Source organism: Nothobranchius furzeri, chromosome 1, assembly GCF_043380555.1.
Source record: "Nothobranchius furzeri strain GRZ-AD chromosome 1, NfurGRZ-RIMD1, whole genome shotgun sequence".
NCBI classification, from domain to species: Eukaryota; Metazoa; Chordata; class Actinopteri; order Cyprinodontiformes; family Nothobranchiidae; genus Nothobranchius; species Nothobranchius furzeri.
Window position 1 is genome coordinate 69,990,864 of NC_091741.1, and position 23,160 is coordinate 70,014,023.

The window sequence follows — 23,160 nt, forward strand, 5'->3', positions numbered from 1 at the left end:
AATCAAGTGTATCTGTGACGGAGAGACAAGAGCGGGCTTCCATTACTCCAGGGCTGAGGAAAGAGGAGGGACCTGACCGGAGCGGTTAATGTCCGCTGTGGGTTCAGGCAGAACGGAACAGCTCAACCTCGCAGCAGCTGAGTTCCCGTCCCGACCGGACCAGACTCTGCTGCCTCCTGAAATCCTCTTGGGGGTTTCTTCGTCTCGGTCCAGAGTCCCGAGCAGCGCAGCGCTGCTTTTACGCGTTTCTCCAGATTCCGTCCCCGCTGCGCTGCGCTCGTGAGCGGCTCCAGAGCGTGCGGCGCAAACCGCGCTTTTGCGCTTCCGTCATTTAGGTTTCCCTGAAAGGTCGGACTGAAGAGCAGCTGGACTTTGACTCATGGGAATTTAGTGTCGTGACATGTTTTCAGGACCCGGCGCGTCCACAGGAAAATGGTGAGTGGAGTCTTCTTCATTCCTTCAGTCTTCTAAACGCGCACCGGGCTCGGTTCTGTTCAGAGGTCGAACTCAGTAAAGTCATATGTCAAATAACTTGCTCAGCTGATGAAATGATCCATTTGTGTCACGAAATCACCTTTTAGCCCATAATGATCCTCCAAGTGGAGGTATTTATAAATTCAAACTATACATTTATGTTTCTTTTTGAGTTAAACTTGCTGTTCCTGTGACAGCATTAATGCATTAAATCAACGGCATTTTCTTTCTATGACTTTACTTTTACTCCCAGTGTGAAATGTTATTCATGCTCTGCCATGAGCTGGATTGGTTTTCCATACATTTGACTGTTGAATCAGTCAATCAATAGCTGAGTGATCTGTTAAAACGGAGGGCTGCAGATGTTCAGAGTGAACTGACAGTCAGATGTCACATGCTGCATCCCTTCTGAAGCAGGAGGCGGTGGGAGCTGCTGATGAGTGACCGGACAGGGATGGATAATCTGTTTTATTGTTGGATTATAGGAATGTGTGTCATCTCTAGCTCATCTGATGAGACTTGAAGCAAAAAATTGAAAAACAAAAAACTCAGTTTCTGAATCTGCTTAGATGAATTTGCCATCGGATGTCAGTTAAAGATGATCAAGCTGTGATTTCCCCTGTTTGGATGAAAAGTGACATATTGCTGAACTGAAGCAGACTTTGGAGCTCTGAATGGACAGCAATAATTCATAACCTCATTCAGATGCAGGAATAATTGAAGTTCAGACTGTATTTTCAGGCATAGACAGACATAGTTTATTATTTTATACACATGCATGTTTTCCATCTTCCCAGAACATTTCTATCTTGTAAATATTTTACATGTGATCAAATTCAGTCTTTCATGGAAACTTTTATGAGTCAGTCATGCAGGTGCTCATCGATCAAAGGTTCAGGTACAGCGTGTCTTGCTCTGATGCTGATTGGAAGATCACAGCTTTATAAGTTACAGTTCACAGTCTGCAGCTCGCCCCCAACAGCGATGTGAGATGGACTAGAGTGGAACAATTTTTCAGGCAAATAACTTCAGGTGTCAGCGTGTGGCTCAGACCATTTCCCCCTCCTTTTCTTTGAAATCTGTATGCATGTATTTTTCTGCCCTGCCTCAACTAAACTCGTTTTCCCCCAACCATCACTTTCAGAGTGAAGCATAAACACAATCTCTATTATTAGAGCAGCCGAGAAATATAGAACAAAATCATGCTTATCATTTCTTCCTGAATGCAACTGAAATTGTGAAATTCTCTTCCCCAGTCTAACATTTAGCAGCTCTTCGGCAAGTTGCTGTGAGTATATTGACTTTTCTAACTTTGCTCTTTGGAGCTCAGGTAGAGCTGTGACATTTCTGGAATTCATGCAAGTGCACACATTCTATAATATCAGTGTGTATGAGCCTGGCATTCTGTTTTGTTCACACTGAGCTCTGAAGGGTTATTTCACCCTCTTTTAGTCCAAATCTCACATTTAAAGCGCTTTGGAGTCCTTACTCTGAGAGGCGCTATACAAGTGCGGGTAATTTATCATTCATTTATCATTTATGTCATAAAACAGTAAAATTAATGAATATTCATAACATTATACAATCAAGGAAAAAGGGCAAAGCAAAGTCTAATGTTCATCCACAGACTTAGATTTGGAATCACAATGGCAGCTATGTCGAGATGTAATGATGGACAGAAGACGTTTGAGGTTTCATTTGGGGGATCAAAATATGTGAAGGGAGGCATTTCGATGGTTTTCTGAATTGGTTACAAAAATCAAAGAAAATGGTGCATGGCATGGCTTTTTATAACTCAAATCAAATGTTCTAATTCATCTAGATTCGTAATTTATTACCAATAAACTAAAGCTGGATCATAATCAACTGCAGTGTAAAGACAAAAACAGGGCAGGATTTTAATTTCTACTAAATCAACTGAAACTGTGATCAAGTTGTTTTTCCTCCATTCAGATGTTTTTAGTTTTTTTTCCTAATGAAGGAGGAGTTCAGCATTATGCCATTGTAGCAATTTTATAGCAGCTATTTTTAGACAATTCCCAAAACGTCAGGTTAGGTTTATTTCTAATTCAGACTCAAAAACCATTCCCGCCTGTTCTCCTTATAGAGCATTAAAAGATTCATGGAGCAGGAATGCTTGCTTCTGTACGTACTCAGCAGTCCACCCATGGTTTAGAGTTTACACTCTTGGCTAGGAGGTTGTATTGGTTTATTTACTGTATTCACAGGGAAAAAACGGTCGTTATTTTTTTCTATCCTTCTGCTGCTGCAGCTGTTACAGAACCAGGTCACGGGAGGAAGCTTTATCAAAGAGCCCTAAAGCTCTCTGTGCCCCCAGTTACCTCCTCTAGCTCATCCCGAGGGACTCGGAGGCATTCCCAGTCCAGCTGTGAGATATTTTCCCTCCAGGAAGTTCTAGGTTTGTCTCCATGTCTCCTCCTGGTGGGACATATCTGAAACACATTCCTTAGAGAGTGTAGATGCCCAGACCTCAACGTGCTGTTAGGGCCACACATTCTCACATCCAAAGTGTCAAAATATGACGCGTGTGACCAAGCCTCAATATATGACAATTCGGGACGCCCCAGCGCGTCAGGATACGACGATCAGGGACACGCTGGGTCACGTGGCTCCGCTGGCGTCACAGTTTGACGCGCGCGGTCACACGGACATTATTGGACTATTTAACCTTCCCCTCACCCCAATCCTAACCTTAAGGTCCATAAACTGTGACCTTAAGGTTAGGATTGGGGTGAGGGGAAGGTTAAGTAGTTCACAAGTAGTTCTAATGTCCGTCTCACCACCAGCGTCAGATACCGATGCTCTGGGACGCTGCGTCAGCTGTTTGTCCCTGATCGTTGTCTCCCGACGCGCTGGGGCGTCCCGAATCGTCATATGTTGAGGCTTGGTCACACGCGTCATATTTTGATGCCTTGGGTGTGAGAATGTGTTGCCTAGGAAGAGAAACAACTCTGTTTTGAGCTTTTTATATGTTTATTCTCTGTATTTCATCCAACTGCATCACTTGGTTCTTTTTTTTCAACACAGCACAAGAGTTGCTTTTACCTTGTTTTTGCTGATGTTTCGACTACCACTGTAGTGTTCCTCAAAGCTTCGCCGCTGTTGGCGGCGTCACTTCCTACTCCGTTTATCAGCGGGCAGCAGAGGACGTGTCGCCTTCTGTTGCCTGCGCTTTCCTCACTGATGACACAGCATGCATGATCTAATGTGTAGACCCCATAGGAAGCCTAAGTCTCCTCCCTTTCCGGTCGGCTCATGGGCCCCCGGAAGAATGAAAAAATGAATGCAAGTCGACAGGGCTAAAAACGCAATTTTCTAATCCGCTTTGCCTTACGCTCTGGACCGTACATATGTTGTACTTCAATTTAAATGACAACTAATGATGGTTGTTTTGACCACGCCTGTCACGCCTGATTTTTCAGCTTGTAAATGTTCGTAGTTAGCATGACTACAAATTAGATATCGGCACGTCGCATATATGACATCACCACAGAATCTCTTCTCCTCTAGTGTAGCTGCTACTTTCCACATGGTCAGATTTATGGCAGTTCTTTTCTCCTAAAGGAAGGATTTTAAGTGCCCTGCGATGGACTGGCTCTCTGTCCAGGGTATGCGCCACCTGATTGCCCATTTACCGCTGGAAATAGGCACCTTTACAGAAGGTAAAGGTTTTTGATGATGAGGGGTTTGATGGCACCCAGTTGGGTACACATTGTACAGAGCAGCTGGAAACTTTGAGTTTAGAACATAAAGTCCACAATAGGTTCTCATTTTGTTGACACTTTTTTTTCTTTCTCCATTCATCTCTACGTTTAATCTGCCTTTCACTAAACATAACAACAAACTACAAACATGAAACATGGAACGTAAACGCTATGGATTGATTTGTTGTCGGTGATGTTTTCTGATTATGTTATCACAAAATCTACTCTGAAAACTTGTGTTTCATTAACCAGAGTGGGGCTGCACAGTGGAACAGTGGTTAGGGTTAAGTTTAGGGTTGCGGCAAGAAGGTCCTGGGTTCAAATCCTGGTCTGGGGTCTTTCTGCAAGAAGACTGCATGTTCTGACACGCCTACAAAACATAATTCAAATACCTACACTTATTAGACTCATGTGACGCGCCATATGGCATCCTACAGTTTTTCCAAAAATGTCTGCTAACAAATCCATGAACAAACATCAACACTCCTGAACAAACACATTTGCACCAGTTCCCTTAATTTACATCAGGGCTTCCATAGCAGCTCATCTCTGCTTTTACAGCTGCACTGTTTGATCACATTGTATTCATGTTACTTATTGAATAAATATGGTTAAGTTCAAAAATCTCCAATAGGACTGTATAATGTTTGACCAAAAACACGGTCACAGCGTAAGTCTTGTTAATAGAGATAATACTGTTGGTTGTGCTAAATCCACGTTGTTCCTTCTCCTTGTGTCAGTCCCCGTTTAAACCAGGTGTGAGACCCCAGGAGCAGTAAGAATCAGATCATCATTCAGATAGACTGACTGATTGAGTATCAGTTATGATTTATTGCAAATCAACCAGTCTGGTGTTTGTATTGGAAATGCCATTCCTTAATTATAGCTTAATGAACGAGCTTCAATATTTTTACCAAGCTAATTGGTGCATTATGATAAATGAGCAGTTCTTACTTCTTTCTCACACATCTTTGAAGTTGTAAACTTATTAACATGATACAATTGTGCTTTTCAGAGTCAGAGGACTTAAAAGCACTTTACACTGTTGTGAATCCTTCATCCATTAACACACATTCACTCATTAGTGGTGATGAACTACATTGTGGCCACAGCTGTCCTGGGGCACACTGACAGAGGTGACGCACACGATTTCTTACCAGATATTTGTTCTTATTTGCTGGAAATATTTAAAGTAACAGAGGTCAGCTTGTCTACTCGCCTGCTGTGAGTGGACCAGAGGTTTACCTGCTGTTTTCATCCGAGGGATTACTCTCTCATTTACTTATTTTTCTGTTAAATGTTTGTTTAATGTGTAGGTGCAGAATGGATGTTCTGACCATTCCTGCATGTATGCAACATGCCCACGAAATGTCAAGAGCATTTAACAAATGTTGCATGCATGTGTGGGTTGAAGACAAATCACAGTCATGATAAAAGTTATCTTAATTTCAGTTCCTTCATTATTCAGAAGCTGAAAAAGGGTGGGTGGTACAGTTTCTGCTGCCTGCACACTCCCATTTTTAATTCAGTAAAACATGATCTTTGTGTCAAGGTAAAGGCTAGATTAGCATGCTAGTTTTAAACTAAACAGATGCAAACGTTGCTAATCTGATCAGCACAGACTTAACATATTTTATTAGGTATCTGTTCAACAATGGTGTAATTGTTTTACAATCTATACTTTTTTATGAGGAACGGTGCACAGAAGTAAACAAATGTCACTGTGTGTGTTTTATAGCTGAACTCTCAATAGGTTACTATCCCTCCACATGACATGCACATGCACACCCACTTTTGCTTATATTACATTAGAGGGTTACATTGACTTACAATAAATTACTAGAATGTTCCTACCAGGAGTCCATGTTTATATCTAAGGATTTGCTCTGGATCCCACTTCATCTCCAAAATGAGATACAAGCCCTTACATTAGTAATGCAAGCACGGAAAAAATCAGTTTAAAGTGATCAGAATGAGATTATGCAGGAGTTGATGAACTGCCGAGTCATCTGGAAACACACACACACACACACACACACACACACACACACACACACACACACACACACACACAGACACACACACACACACACACACACACACACACACAAATATCTGCAGAAGATCGATAGTCACTATTCTATACATGCACATCTTTCATGGTTTGCCTTTCCTTGCCCATTACCTTTGTTGCAGCACGCACCTGGCAGGTTGACTGCTATGTGTTTAAGTGCTGGTCTGCATAGTTACTTGCATTAAATCAAAATGAACTGCAGTGTCCGCACTTTAACAAATTGCCCTTTCAGCACATTGCATGCTGCAACCATCTGATCCCAAATGAGAACAATGTGAGGATGATGAAGAGTTTATTCATTCTAAATTGACATCTTTCTATTCCACTCCAGATAGGATTTTATTATCCAGCTTCATTTTTGCGTTAGAAATGCTGTTTTATTTTGCTTGTACTTAATGAAGAACATTTATATAGGGAGTAGGATTCCTGAAGCAGTTGTTTATTATCAAACTTTAATTATGTTCATCTTTCTATGCCGATTAACTGACTGCTTTTAATCAAAGGTCTTAGATGATAAAATTGGTAAACCAAGTGTAATTTTTTCTCAGTTTTATTCAAAGTTCTTGTGGTACTCTTATCAAAAGGCGTTTAATGAAATCAGCTGCAAAAAGCAGTTTGCCAAATAGGTACAAACACTTTTGAAAATACTTTCAGAGCCATGTCCATTTGTTAAGCGATCAAAATTGCAAAATTATAGATTTACCCTCACAAGTGCAGCCTTGCAGCTAAAAGAGTAAAACCACTTAGAGATTCAAGAGACTTTTTGCCCTGCATGCTTTTCTGTTAACCACCCTTAAGTAAAAGCTATCACACGCAGTTGGGCTCAACAGTCACTGACAGAGGAGGTCCTCCCTTTGCCTTCCTCTGAGTGACCGTTTTATCACTGCCATCGTCCGTGAGGTTATTTCCTTAAGCAGCATGCAGGTCGCTGGTGAAAGGTGGATGCTCATGGCAGAACAATAATGTGTCTCACCAGGGAGGTGAGAGGGCTGCCGAGACATAACCATTCAGGGTTACAGTCTGTCAGAGGCACAGCATGTCTGAGAGAAATGAGTCCCATCTCACCTCAAAAGCTATTTGCAAAAGGAACTCCTTTCTTCAGGACTTTGTGTTCATTTTTGCAACAAACTGCAAAGATTTTTCCATATTTCTCTTATTTCTTTTTGAATGTTGGGAGGATGAGCATATCACTCCATTCTTCCTTTTAGATGTGTAGTGTAGTGTAAAGTGCTTTGGTGTCCTCTGGCTCTGAAAGGTGCTATAAAGGTCATTTATCATTATCATTTAGATTGGATAAAGCAATTGGAGAGCTGATATTCTTAGGAAATAAACTCTTGAATTTAGTTAACCAAGTTATGATCTCCAGCTTTCGCTTGAGCAGTTTGCAGCCGAGTGTGAAGATCTTGGATGAGAGTCAGCTCCCCTAAATTGGAGACCATGGTCTTGAGTCTGGAAGAGTAGAATCCCTTCTCCAGGTCAGTGTTAATTTTGACAAGACATTTTTGTTTAGTTTTAGTCTTACCCTTTTGACTAAAATTAATTCTTTTTTTTGTTACAATTGTGTCATCCAATTGTTTTGGTTTTAGTCTTATTTTAGTCGACTAAAAGAACAACATAGCAATACTTTTATAACCAAGGGAAATTGTCACGTTGTGAGCCAAGAGGAGGTTAGGACCCAAAGATGACACAGGGTCGGTAGAAATAACATAAAAATATTTTATTAATGAATAAATCCAAAACAGCAGGGAGCCAAAAACCAAAATCAAAAAAAGTCCTAATAACAAAACCTAGAGATATCCAAGAACGTAAGAAACCAAGAGATACAAAATCTAGAGAGGGGAACGAGACAAGGCTGACACAAACAATGACCCAACAACACACTGAGACGCAGACAGGGTTAAATACACTGGGGCAGGATGAGTGGGAGATAAGCTACAGGTGCGTGGGGAGAGAAACCGAGTGAAAACAACTAACTGATCAGGGAGAGGAAAGTGAGCAGAGGAGGGGAAACTAACATAACCTAAGAGCGCAAACAAAACCTAAAGACAAAAGCAAGCTAAATAACTAATGTTCTAGGGAGGAAGGAGAACTACAAAAACCGGTGGGTGGAGAAAGAAACACACTAAAAGAGACTAATTAAATGAAAAGCTGAACCTTATAGAAAAACTGCAGAGGGGTGACTAGGGGAGACCAACGGGAGCACAGGACCTGGGAGGGATAACCTGGAGGGGCTGCAAACCAGGGGACACACGAGGAACACAAGAAGACACATAAGGGGATCCTTAGAGGGGGATGGAGCACACAAGGAGACACATGAGGGAGACACAGATGCAGACCATTACAGAAACCTCAGATGTGTACTCACCAAGCAAATACCTCTCAGATCATCACATCTACTGCTTTTACTCCCAGCTGTGGACATTTTCTCCCTTTAGACATAACTTTTACTGGCATTAACATCAGTATTTGATGCCTAGTTGGCAGTACCTTGTTCAAACAATGGTTTGCTCCGGATTGTGATTGGTTCTTTTCATCTAGTCCCGCCTTTTCTATTTGCTAAATGGTTATTTTCTGGTTGCCCGTCTTTTTCGTTTTCTGATTGGACTTTCAGTTCTGTCAATTTCGTTGTCATCTCTTATTTGTCAACAAAAATGCCGGTAAATATTTGTCATAGTTTAGTCGTTACTGGTGTGTATGTTTTTGTTTTCATTTAATTTTAGTCCATGAAAATTTATTCATCACAAAAAAAAATGTAGTCAATGAAATTAACTCTGCTCCAGGCCAAGGATGAGGTCCTGCCTCAAGTGGATGAGTTTTAAGTATTTTGGTGTCTTGTTCACAATTGAGGGAAAGATGGAGTACAAGATCGACAGGCGGATTGTTGCTGCGTCTGCAGGAATGTGGGCATTATACTGATCTGTGGTGGTGAGGAGAGAGCTGAGCCTGAAGGGGAAGTTCTTGATTTGCCGGTCCATCTACGTTCCAACCCTTACCTATGGTCACGAGCTTTGGGTAGTGACCGAAAGAACGTGATCATGGATACAAGCGGCCAAAATTAGGTATCTCCGCAGGGTGTCTAGGCTCTCCCTTAGATATAAGGTGAGAAGCTTGTTCATCTGGGAGGGGCTCGGAGTAGACCCGCAGCTCCTCCACATCAAGAGGATCCAGTTGAGGTGACTCGGGCATCTAGTTAGCATGCCTTCTGGTCACCTCCCTGGTGAGGTTTTCCAAGCCCGTCCAACTGGGAGAAGGCCTAAAGAAAGACTCAGGACAAGCTGGAGGGACTATGTCGCTCAGCTGGCCAGGGAACTCCTTGGGATTCCTCCGGAGGAGCTGGCCCAAGTTGCTGGGTAGAGGGAAGTGTGGGCCTCTCTGCTTAGGCTGCTGTCCCAGTGACTCGAAAAGCAGAAGAGAATGGATAGATGGAAGTTACAGTATGTCAACTGGTTCCACTAAGCCAAGTGACAACATTAGGGCTGGGGGTAAACGATTATTTTTAAAACGATTATTCTGACGATTATTTTATCGAATAGTCGACTATTCTAATGACTATTTAGAAAATTAATCTAATGATTATTTTTCTATTGCACAATTAACAAAAACCAGAAAAGCTCAAATAAATTCCTCAAAAAAATTGATAAATTCTTACTGTAAGAGAATAAACACTACAGGCCTTCCATTTTGTATAACACTGCGTTTATTGTGTTGGTTGGTTATGTTCTGGTGACGTGTAGAACTTGGGAGTGCAGGCTGCTGCCTGAGAGGTGGTAGAAGATGGAGTGTCTCCATGCTGCTATGTTTTGGTCACTTATGTGCGTGAGGCGAGTGGTCTTACGGGTTAAACCAAACTCAGGTGATATTTTACACTAAACCGAAAACCCACAACACTCTAAATGTAATAAAAGGGAGATCTGCACCACAAAAAAGATGAACTCTAAACCAAAACGTAACAGCTTATCCCAACGCAAGAAGCTGTTAGCGAAGATGCTAACAGTAGCTTTACCAACGTTAAGTTCAAGTTACCAAGTTTAAATAAACCAAAAACACCCAGCAGCAAACAGACCAGCACGGAGGAGAGACTGCTACCACCAAAACAGCTCTCCTAATGTCTGAAAGAAGCTCCTTAATGAAGGGAGAAACGCTCCCGGTGATTTTCTACATCTGCGGTAGACACGAAGCAGCGCATCTGACCCCGTAAGTTGTTGTCCGTTGCTGGGAGACGAAGGCGGGCAAAACAGGAAAATAATCTAGTAGTGGACGGACGTTGTTCCGGGTCTTCGGTATTTGGCGGAGATGTTAGTGAAGGCGGAGAAGAGGGCGAACTAGAGGAAAAACAGGCAGATTCCTCCTCTATTTACAAACTCCTGGGGATGCAACAAGTGGGCGCGGTGCGTCGACTTCCGGATCTGACGTCGACAAATTTTTAGAATCGAGCCGTCGACTTCGTCGTGGCTTCGCTACAGCCCTAGACAACATTCATGTTTGGAATTGTACGTGGTCCTTAATTGAAGTAGTAGTAGGAAATGCCTGAACTAGTTCTGCATGACTGGATATTCTTTCCATGTTCAAAATAGATTAATCAAGACTAGATGAAGATTTACAGATCAGTGTTTATTTAAAGATTTCTAACTATTGTAACTTCTTTCACGAGGCCTGGATGCAGACACTGTTGGTAACATTCTGCAAAAGAACCCCAGCATTTCTCTCATGCACACAACTTTACATGGTGAAAATGTGATTTGCATTTTGTTCAGCACAATTTAAATGTTAAACTCTCTCTGGTTCTTGTGTCTGGCTCTGAGCTGCTGAATAGAAGTAATTAGCTCCATTCACTGGTTGTCAGATTGGCCTCTGAATGTAGCGTCAACGAGCCACACTCAACCCTCTGATATCACAAATCAAAATCAGATCCCCTCTAAAAATGACGGAACAAATAATGAGGTAATTTTAATGGGAAAATGTTTTGTTTTTTGATATTTAAAGCTTCAGTGTGACTTAAAACGGCATCATTTCAAGCTGAAATATATGCAGGAAGCATTCATGCATAGCATTAATTAGTACAGTAGCACTACAGCCTAATGACTGTAGCTGAATATAAGGATTTGAACCGTTGAACAATATAAGTAAAATGTGAAAGTTTGCAAAGGTTTCTAGAAACCCAGAGCAGCAGAGATGATATGTTTTTGGTAAAAGTACATATGTGTATTTGATAATATTTCATTTAGTTGGAAGTTATCATAAATTACAAGATTAGTATTTATAAAACTGTGATGCGTGGTTCATGTAAACATATTTTCCTACTGCCAGATGTCCCAACATCTGTTGAAATGTCCTGAATATTCTGGGTTATGATCCAGTAAATTACACAAATTAAAAATCAGAGACATGCGGTTCTCCCAGTAATGCTGCTTTTTTTAAAAGGATGTTCTGTTTCTTTTTAGTGCAGAAAAATATAATCTAAATATACCAACATTTTACAAACTGTAATAAATTGTGTTTTCAAGGTTTACTGTAAAATAAAAACTTATTTAGTGCATTTTAATTGAATTATATTTGGATATTTTTCACTTTTGATTAACCTCTTTTGGTTTAAATGACATCGTTAGCTTAAAACTACCAGTACTATTTCCACATCACAAAACTTGTTTTGCATTTTTGTTCAGCTGAGCTGTACGTCTGTCAGTTTACACACATAAGGAGGATGATTTAATGGTAGGGCTGGGCGATATGGACCAATATCTTTTTGCTGAATTTCGATTTACGATATATATCTCGATATTTTTCCTCCAGTAGAATATTTACAAGTTAACTCACTTCAAGCTGTCATGAGAAATTATATACATAAATCAGTAGATTAAATGCATAAAAATGTGTTGATTCTTGTCAAACTTTAACCTTAGTGCCTATTCTCTTCCAGTCTGAGCTTTAGAAACACTGGTACAGCTGTCTGTTCACACACACACACACACACACACACACACACACACACACACACACACACACACGCACACGCACACACACACACAGTTGAGAGCTGGAGGTGTGTCAAATGTCCCACAGGTACTTTTTAATTGTATATTTATAGTTAATGTAAAATAATTAAAATTTCATCTAGAGGTGGCCATAACATGTATTTCTTATCCAGAGAAAAAAAAATCTATCATGTTAAGGTAAATGTATGATGATGTAATTGCATCTACTGAAGATCACATGGGTCATGCACTGTGGAGATATAAGTTATCAGGGCAAACATGGCTGGAGTCTAACAGTATTGGCTCATATCAGTGATTATACTGTAGCGTCTCTGGTTGTTGTTTTATGAGTATTATTTTCGGGCTACTGTCGCCGTAACCCACGCCTTAAAAACTCTTAACTTTTTCAACAAAATCGCTCGTAACGTAGTATTTAGTAGCATAGCAAACCAGAGCGGGAAAAAAAAAATGGAACCGGAACAATGTTTCTCACCCGTTGAGCTGCCTTCAAAATAAAACGTTTACCCTATAGTTTACCATTTAAACCCTTACTATATATTTGAGGTAATTTGGCCACTCGGCTATCCGTAGATGTTTCCTGATTACACAGGGGAGGGAGGGGTTTGGCTCGTCTCTCCGCACAAGCAGGATGGAAAACTCCGTTGGCGTTGAACGTCCACAAATAATTAAAAACCAAGACGTCAAATGCAAAGCTTATAGCAGCACATTTATCCAGAGGCTCTCAGATTGAGCAACTTTGTGAGAATACATGTAATAACCACTTAGAGACAGAGCAACATGTCGCTAGCATAGCGGCTAATCGCTAGCATAGCAGTTTGACCAGTTTTATCAATATAAAGATATAAAGTCATCTTGTATAGTGTTTAAAAATTATATCAATATTTTGAAAATATCGATATATCGCCCAGCCCTATTCAATGGTTTACTGAGTCACCTAAGAAATTTACAAAAAGTCTTCGTACCACTTTGAATCGTCCTATAGGTGAGGCTCAAAGACATTTATAATACTTGTTATTTTTGTCATTCGATTCAGTTTCACACACATGCAGAACGTGAACGTACTTGTCTATTTTTTCTGCATTTACCGCCCTTACAAATTAAGCATTTAAATAGCCCAGAAAAGTGAAATTGCTGCTTTCATGATAAGAAAAAAAGAGTTGTTGGATCACAATAAGAATTTATCATCCAGTTTCGCAGAGAAGGACAAATGAGCAAGAGGTAGTCATTGAGTTTTGTAAGATTTTATATAAATCTGAATGGTTGTGAGATTAAATAAGATGAAATAATGAAGAGGGAAATGTAGAGGAAGTGTATTGATGAAGTGTCAAATAAACAGTATGTATTTATTTATTATTTATTTATTTATTTGATTTATGTTGTCTCATCAGTCACTAGCGATCACGAAGAGTTTCTGAGCTGATAACATTCAAACAATAACAAACAAGCCATGAAAAATATTTGATTCTGTCTGTTTTTATTTTCTGTTGATTTATTCTTCACATGTTACAGATTTTTGGACACTGTTTTGTCTGAGGAGACCAGGAATTGAAGCTGTCTGGCTGTTTCCCTCAGTCAGCGACCTTTTTCAACTCTAGCACCGCAGTCGCTGTGTTTGTGTGAATGTGCGGCTGTAAATCTGATTTTGTGAGGACCGCTCTGAGCTTGACTGTCTGCCCTCTTGTCCTCAGTGTCCGAGCAGTGGGTCAGCGACAGCAGCAGAGTTCACAAGTAAACTGAACCAGACCCCTGCTGTGGAACAGAAGCCTCTTAACAGCTGTCAGAGTCCAGTGTGAAGCAGGAAACTTGAATGAAGCAGAAGATGTGTGTAATCTCAGTCTGGAGTGTGAGTGGAAGTGTCAGCTAGTTGTATGCTAGTGAAGTTTGTTGGTGCTGTCAGAAGAAGGATAAAACATTCAGCACAAGGTTAATGACCAAAACAATTTTCAAAGTCAGACATTAAAAAATGTGACGGCATGACTCAGATATTTAGTTTCTGAGCAGTTTTTCCTTTAAGGGATAATCCCTGAGCAGACATTTTGTATTTGTTCCTGACAATTCATTTTAAAATCCTGTCAGTTACAGAGAGCAGAAAGCACAACTTTAGGATTTAAGGCAAAGTCGTGTAGGGAAAAAGTAATTGTCTTGTTAGGGCATAAACTTCAGCCGTTTTCTTCTTTTAGCTAAGACTATTTAGAACTTCAATCAGCAAAATAACTGAATTATTAAACAGCTATCAAATCTGAATCATCCCTAAATGCTCGTTTTTGATCCTGACACTGAACAGATTGTTTTAAACAAAGGTTATTACAATATAATTTATTAATTCAAACTGTGTTGAGGTAGGTAGTCTTTATCCAGAAAGTCTGCTGAGGATGTTTGGTTTAATTGGCGATTGGTCGACATGAAACTAAAATCAAAATAAACAATGAAACGGTCTCCCTTTTTTCTCAGTCTGTCAACCAGCCATCACTTCTCACTTGTTTAATAACGAGTTTTATGAGTCAGCCTTTTTACTTTCTGAATTTAGTTTCAAGTTCATTAAAATAAAAAATCATGTTAATAATGGGTGTTTAAGCCACTTCAGTATCATCCACAACCAGCATCGGCATATCAGAGTTTTTCAAGAACTGGAAACACTATAATGTGTATTTTAAAAACAGATAAGGTGCATCTCCAAATCTAACAGGTCAGTTATCTGTTGTTTTGCTGTTTCAACATGTCTTAAAATTGTTCTTCTTGGCGAGTAAATTTCGCACAACATTTGAATCAGAATGCTTTCTGACAATTTTATTTTTGTGGTTGGAAGAATGTTTAGTTTTTAGTATTTCAGATTTTCTCTAGAGAAACTGCAGATTGGTGGGAGAGCGGTTTGTGTGCCTAATCCAAATTCCACAAGTTGATTCTCTCTCTTTTTTTTTTTTTTTTTTACCGTGTCCTGTCTGGCTGTGAAGCAAGCAGAATTGATGTCTGAATGCTGGTGACAAGCCTTACAGATTTATTCTCAGGTGGAGCATCAAAGCGTTTGCTTTTAATGTCACGCCTGATACTTAAAACTTTATTGTCATTGTTGTTGAATGCATTGTAATTCCGACCAGACACGGAGACAGAGGTGAAAGAGAAAGGAAAAGAAAAGGTGGGGGGAGAGGGAGAGAGAGAGAGAGAGAAGGGGGGGGGGGGGGGGGGTCCACAAAAATAAACAATAATGAACAAGAGTCTGCTTCTAGACCTGCAGAAAAAAAGACAAAAAAAAACAAAACAAAGGGACACAAAAAGGGACACAACAACAATACAACAAGATCTACCTATCACTGCGTCAACTTGATGAAAAGAAAAAAAAAATATATATATATATATAATCAACATTGCTTAACTGAAGAATCACAATAATAAATCACAACGCATTAAGTGCCCACCATAGTCTTAAGACCTGTGTTTAACGTGCCCAAGCCCATACTTTTGAGAGCACCATGTGAGCACCTGTGTGTGTACACGCGCTTGTTTATTTAAGGTTTTTCTATAGGAGCACCCAATAGAGAGTGTGAGGGACCACAGATCCGCCCCCCAAAGATGCACAGGAGACGGGGGGAGCTCCAAGTCCCAGAGATCCAGGCGCTGCCCCAGAACGCAGGAACCCCAAGGAGACTGCAACCAGGAAGGCCCCCGCCCCCCTCGAGAGGCACAGAGGATCGCCCCGGGGGGCCACAACCAGCAGCCGGCAGAGTCCCTGGAGATATCAGCGGCAAGCCCACAGGCCCGCCCGCAGCCTCCCACCCCCTAGCCGGCCGAGCCCGGGACCCAGCGACCCGGGACCCAGGGGCGACCACCCCCGCCGGGGACCCATTCTCTTTGATAAAATGATGAATGACCCACACATGTGTAGCGCCTTTCAGAAACACAGGACTCCAAAGTGCTTTACACTACAGTGTATCATTCATCCATTCACACACATTTTCACTATCTTCTCAATCTTATTAAACATGTTTAATACCGTAATTTAAAGACAGTTGTCATCAAAAGTCATTATCACACTTTACCACCAATGAATGTATTTAGAAAGCTTATTTACGACCCCCCTTCCCCAGTTTGGATGAATGTACAGGGTTAGGGTTAGGTGAGCCCGTCTCCCCTAAAAGGGTGATGGGCTCCCCTAGAAGGCCTCAATATACACACCCAGTGGGAGCCCAAAATAGATCCAATTTCTACCTATTGTACATTATTTGTATGGACTCTCAGCATATCGGGGACTCTTCGAGCAAAGCAGATGGAGAGCGGTAGAGCGTTGATTGCTGATGCACTCTGCAGGCAGCTGTGTACTGCGCACAGTCACAGTAACGTTCTCAAAGTGGCGCCACACAAAAATTATAATGAACACATGATCGTTCATGTCCGCTCATATTCTCTGGTACTTTGTTGTTTGTTCGAGACTGACACACTCTGCTGCTGTGGAGCTCATCACCAGTGACTTCATCTCACTAACCCCACCTCACAGATCCCTGTGATCTGCTTGGTTCAAAAGTAACTCATGAGGTGAAAACGTAGGAAGCCAGGCAGCAGTTTTTCAATTGCTTGTTACAAACAAGAGTCTGTGGAAATATTTATCTAAAAAGTGTGTGTGCACGTGTGTGTGTGTGTTTAAAACATATTTTTCATTGGTGTATATTTGTGCCTGGATGATTTTCGTGTATGCATTTTTTTTAATTCTAAATGGAGCCTCTAAATGAAATTGTGCCGCCCAGAGGATTGTTTTCCTTGTCAGGAAATCAAACACCTTGGTTGTTTTAATGGAAATCTGATTTGCTGATCTATGGATTTTTCGTGACAGTAAGAAAGCTTTGCAGAAATCCTGAACTCATCTGATTTCCTCAGTAATCAGTTTTCATTTGAAAGGTTTTACCACAAATATCTAACAAAACAAAAGGTACATGGATGCAACCCGGGAGGCTCCTCACACAGATGGCAATTTTCCAGCCTCAACATGGCGATGTTAGAAAGATACAGGTTGATACAAAATAAATGCTGAATACTGTCTTGTGCTGAGAACAAAACCTCAGGAACACTGCTTGATAATTTTTATTTTCGGAGCTAAATAATAAATTAATTGGCTTGTGTGAGTTGAGCTCCATAGGCTGTTTAGCTAGAAATTGTTCACTCTTTATGATCACCATGGCTGGTGCTTTCTCATCTACATGTTGAAGAAGAAGACGAAAAAAGAAGATGAGTAGCTGTGTGTGGGTGAGGGTGTTCGTGTGTGTGTGTGGATATGTCTGAGCTGTTTTTTACATCCTCGGTTTGCTTCGTGCCTCTCGGTCATTTGGAAGTCACCTTTAAAAGTGCTCATGTTTTTAATGTTCATGTCCTCAAATGACGTTTATGTATCTACATGCAGATGTGTTCTTTCTTTGTTTTTGTGCTTGCTGTATTTTTTATCTCAACGTTAACCCTATGTGATCTAAATGAAGGTCTTACCACCCCAGTGTTTTTTTTATCATGAGTTGTATTACATTAAACTTTTTATGATTCATCCATCCTTTGATTTTTTGCTTAAATGAGATTCCACTGCCAAAAATGGATGCAAATTTTTGGTATTTTCACATTATAATCGATTTTGCAGCAAAGGCTCGAGAGAGCTCTGATTATGACCTATAGTAAAAACATTTCAGTAGAATCAACACCTTTTGCAAAGAGATAATTCCCATAATCTTGCATTCCTTCTGGTCTCTTTACTCCTCTGAACTTGTTCACGCTGACCTCTGATCTCTTTGCTTTCTTCCTCTTGTTCAGGTGCCTTTATGTCAAACACTTTGCACTTGCAGTCTTTCAAAGTTGCTCCAGATAAGGGCTGACCTGTTAAAATGTGCAAAAGTAAATATAGTAGCTTATTATTTATGCATGTGTGCAGGCTGCAGGCTGGTAGAGTCTTAACTTCACCTCCAATAAGAGTCAAACACCTCTTCAAGCTGAAACAATATTTCTCAGGTGTCTGTACTCCTTTCATATACATACATACATACATACATACATACATATATATATATATATATATATATATATATATATATACACACACACACATATATATATATATATAGAGAGAGAGAGAGAGAGAGAGAGAGAGAGAGAGAGAGAGAGAGAGAGAGAGAGAGAGAGAGAGAGAGAGAGAGAGAGAGAGAGAGAGAGAGAGAGAGAGAGAGAGAGAGAGAGAGAGAGAGAGAGAGAGAGAGAGAGAGAGAGAGAGAGAGAGAGAGAGAGAGAGAGAGAGAGAGAGAGAGAGAGAGAGAGAGAGAGAGAGAGAGAGAGAGAGAGAGAGAGAGAGAGAGAGAGAGAGAGAGAGAGAGAGAGACAAAATCTAGGGCCATTCATTCTAGTTTTAATTATCTGGTTTCTTGTTGCTCCTTTGTTGTGATTACCTTCGTTACCTGTTGTGCTGCTCTCTCTATTTGTTATTGTGCATGTAATTAAATAACTTCCTGGATCATACCCACCTGCCGTGTAGCCTTCGGTCTGACTCTATTACAAAACAATAATAACTTCATTACTTGGAGATTATTTCAAATGCCTGAAAGATAAAGATATGTTTAAATAGATTTCAATTCTTATTTTATCAAGGTGCTTTTGTAAATCAAAAGTAGATATTTTGAACAATGTGCAAACAATCTACTTTAGAAGTTTGCTGCTGGTGCTCTGCTCCCAGTCTTTTCTTTTTTGTGTGTGTGTGTGTGTGTTCTGTCTGGCTGTGAAGCAAACAGAATTGATGTCTGAATGCTGGTGACAAGCCCCACAGATTTACTCTCAGGTGGAGCATCAAAGCATCTGCTTTAAATGTCACGCCTGATACTTAAAACTTTATTGTTATTGTTTTTGAATACTTTTTAATTCTGACCAGACACAGAGACAGAGGTGAAAGAGAAAGGAAGAGACAAAAGATTGGGGGGGATATTTTCTGAAATATCAGATTCGGTGCTGGGGAACCTGTCTGGAGTTTACGGTTTACAAATCAGAACATGGAAGTTGCTTTTTTCCCTAAACAATCTGTTGAGAGAAGCAGAAGGAGGCTCATTTAGCTCATTAGGGTTTAAATGCTCTGTCTTTACTTCGAAAGACACTTCCACGCCTTAGTGTGAAGTTGCTCTGTGGGCTAGATGGATAACAAACATATTGTCAATCCCTGCCTCAGTTTTCACGCTGTGTTCATGAAGTAAATCAAAATATGGAGATATTAGACACGAGTCTGGTTGATTTCTGTCTTGTTTGTAGCACAAACACTGATTAACAAACCAGACGGCTGCTGCTGATTTTCATCTCCAACTCATTTCCAAAAGCACACAAGTGCACAACACGTTTCCAATTTGCTGTCGTCTCAGCCTGCTCACTCCCATTAGCATTTTACTCATTTAGGTGATGCTGTTCAACCAAAGCTAAAGTTAGACCCCAATGTGCATTTAGTGTACCATCTCACGTGATCACAAAGTGTAATTCTAATGTGAAGAAAATCATCGTACTTTAGTGAAAAGGTCAAGGACCTCTGCTGAAGATGTGAAACTGCCAGCTCATGAAGTCGCTTCTGAAAGCTGTTTGCTTCAGTCACATAGTAAATGTTGCACAGTGAAGTGAGCTCAGAGACAATCCATTCATCCCGCTCCGTTTCTGTGGAGATGTTCACCCCAGGGACCAGAGCCCAGATTCACTTTTGATTTGAACAAGCTTCTAACATTAGACCCAGAAGCCAAGCGGAGCAGAATGCAACCGCAGAGGCTGGAAGATGGAAGCTGTTGGAGGATTCTGAAGGGGATTCTTAGAGTGGGCAAACATAAAACACAACGTTATTCAATTATCAAATTCCATTAAATCTTGACACATTAGAAATCTTCTACTGGATGAATAGATATGTTCTCACAGCTAGATTCATATGTTATAATTTTAATGTGGAGAATGAAACCAAAATTTAAATTCTTTGTGAAAGGGAAATGAAATGAATAATAACCAAACTCCATGTGAAGTTGCTCCTTATGAATATTTGAATTTGCACACAAAGTTTAAGTGACAAAAAAAAACCCAAAAAAAAAAACACTTTTGCTGCTCTATAAAACATGGAAATACAAAAACAGAGACAATAAATAGAACAGAAGTAAAAAAAACATACGTATCTATTTAGTTTTTTTCAGATGCTTAAGTCAGGCAGGAGTCGAGACTCGGCTCTGCCCTATTTATTTTTCATAAATGTCAGAGCTGTGTGGATAATAGACCAACAGAAATGGGTCAAAATCTGAATTTATTGAGTTGTAGATCATTTCTTTTCTTCAGGCTAAAAAGAATCATGACCTTGAGAGTAGGATAGACTTATTAGATTTGATGTACACATGTTTGCTGTAGCTCAGGTTTTTGTGTATAAGAGCTTTTCACTCAGCGTTTCTGTGATTTTAGTGTTAACTTGCCTGAAATAGAGGCTTTTTTATGAAATGGTTGACAAAAGGCTCAGATTGAAGCGCATAGAAAACCATGTGCTCTCTTTTAACACAGTATAAACTTTAAACATATTTGACTTTGCATCAAGGATTTTAAAGGTGAAGTTCAATGAGAAATATGTAATACTTGTGAAATACAATCAGTCATGCTGACTTTTTCATGCATGCAGAATGTAATAATAGTCTTCTACACCAATTCCTTGCATTAATTGATGAAAGAAATCATATGGGGAAATGCTGGGGTCAGAAAAAGCCACACAGATCTACATCATACTGCACATTTGCATGCCCATTGAGGCTTGCAAACTGGGGAAGGCTGTTGATAGTTCATCCTCCAGGAGAGAGCAGGGTGCATCTTGGCTAGTAGAGGCTAAACGTTAGCATTATCAACTCCACAACTGGGCAGCACACGTTCAGGTTTTTGTTTTATTCACAGAAAATGACTCAAGGCATTCATTTACACTAGAGACCACAGCAGCTTTACTGAAGTAATGAATGTAGGCCCACTTTAAGACACTGTCAACACGAGGGACTGATTATGGCAGTCATTCTGAATTTTTACAGATTTTAATCCTTATCTGATTTTTGGTGGATATCAACTTTTTATCATTCATATAAATCATTCCTGTTTGTTTAGTGGCAAAAGATTTCGAGTAGCTTGAGAACAAAACCTTTTCCCTGTCATTCTAACATGGCACTCAGTGAATGTGTGGCTGAGGAATGTATGAGCTCTCTTGAGTGCTTTCTCATTTTATGTAAGTCTTCACTGAAGCGCTCTGATTTTGTAGAAATTATAGAGAAAATGTTGTTGAACATCTCCAATAATTTAGGAAATAAACAGTGTCAAGGAGAATGGAGGACAGAAAACAGAGACAGATTTAAGAGCAGTGTGTGTGTTTTAGTTTGGATTTTACTGTAAGATGGTTGATGAGTATGTACTAAGCTGCAAATCTCAGCTGCATATTGTCTTAAAACGGTATAAAACACAGAGAATTATACTTCCAACTCATGATCCAGAGCTAAAGGTGGCACAAATAAATTTCATTCAGAGAAGATGGCGTGCAGGAATTGAACCTGCTGCATGTAGCACGTTGTGTCATTCACATGGCATTTTCAGTTTGATACCTGGTTTCAACTTATAAAGCTCAGTTTGACTCAGATGTTGGATGGTGTCGCCTATTGAATGTACATTCTAATAAATGCTCTTTGATCCTGTAAGTTCCTGTTAAAACGTGTGAAATAATTACAAGAATGCTTGACTTGGGGTGAAGCCGTTTCATTCCTAAGTTAATCATGTGGGTCAACCCTTATGAATCCTCAGGAAACTCAGAGGAAGTAATGAGTTGTGGCTCACTGATACGATATCTGGAGAAGCCAGAAAGTAATCACTTGAGCGCCTGCTGGAGAAGATTGTGTTTTGTGTGCGATTGAGTGCAAGATAGATTTTGTATTTGTTTGACCTGTTTGTCCGTGCACAGAATTAGTAGCAAATGATTGCTTATGTCGATTTAAATTATTTACAGGAAATATATGATCATGTTGATGTTGTCTAAGCAAAACACTAGTCTTGCTACTTGTTATAGGAAGGTGAAAGGCTGAATATTAGTGTATTAAAAAAACAATATTCTGGATACTTTTGTATTATCTGTGTGTTTACCGATGACCAAGTGTACACTTTCCTTTCTTATAGAGCAAGTCACCCCCAAAAAAACTTTTTTTTGCTGATAAACCAAATAAATGAGTGTCTAATCATGCTGTAGACACGTGTAGTCAATAATTTGGCACTTTAGTGCATCTTAGTTAAAATTTAAATATTCTGCCTAAAACTGTCAGTGTTGATTGTTGTGTCATTTGAGTTTAAATCTGCTATCACTATTGGCTAAGAGGTACACTATGGCATAAGCTGGTACATTATGATGTCACAATGTTGTTGTGAGCCTGTGTGTGTGCATTTGTTAGCGGCTCTGCCCTCTCGGTCTGCCAGGCAACAGCATTTGTTGCATTTTTCAAACATGAAGTGGGAGGAGAGTAAAGACTCTAGTAGGGGGTGACTTGCTCTTTAAGTTAGTGGCAATGAGCTCATTTCTGTGATGTAACATCCATAGGTCAGATTTGCTTTTATAAAACTGACCCACCTCACTGAAAACAGCCACACACACGCACACACACACACACACACACACATACACACACACACACACACACGCACACGCACACGCACACGCACACACACACACACACACCTTTTACCAGGGGTCGGCTTGCCCTGCAGCCACATGTGGCTCTTCAGTCTTCATGAAGTAACTCTTTGAAAATGTGACCAAGAATGTCATGAGCCTGAGGAATATTTCTATTTCATTGACAATAGAAAAGGGTAGTTTTATCTTCTATTCATCCTTTTGCTTTTGTGCATGACATTTCTCTAGCAGAGT

At 40.2% G+C, this 23,160-nt stretch overlaps 1 protein-coding gene across 3 annotated transcripts in view; it reads left to right on the plus strand.

The window, feature by feature from the left end:
* Positions 1-296: 296 nt before the first annotated feature.
* The window catches only part of htr4 (5-hydroxytryptamine receptor 4), a 251,194-nt gene continuing 228,330 nt past the window's right edge, over positions 297-23,160 (plus strand). For all 3 annotated transcript variants that reach the window (XM_054739381.2, XM_015951925.3, XM_054739382.2), the window contains exon 1: positions 297-435. The gene's annotated coding sequence lies outside the window, so the exon portion shown is untranslated. The remainder of the gene's footprint in view (positions 436-23,160) is intronic.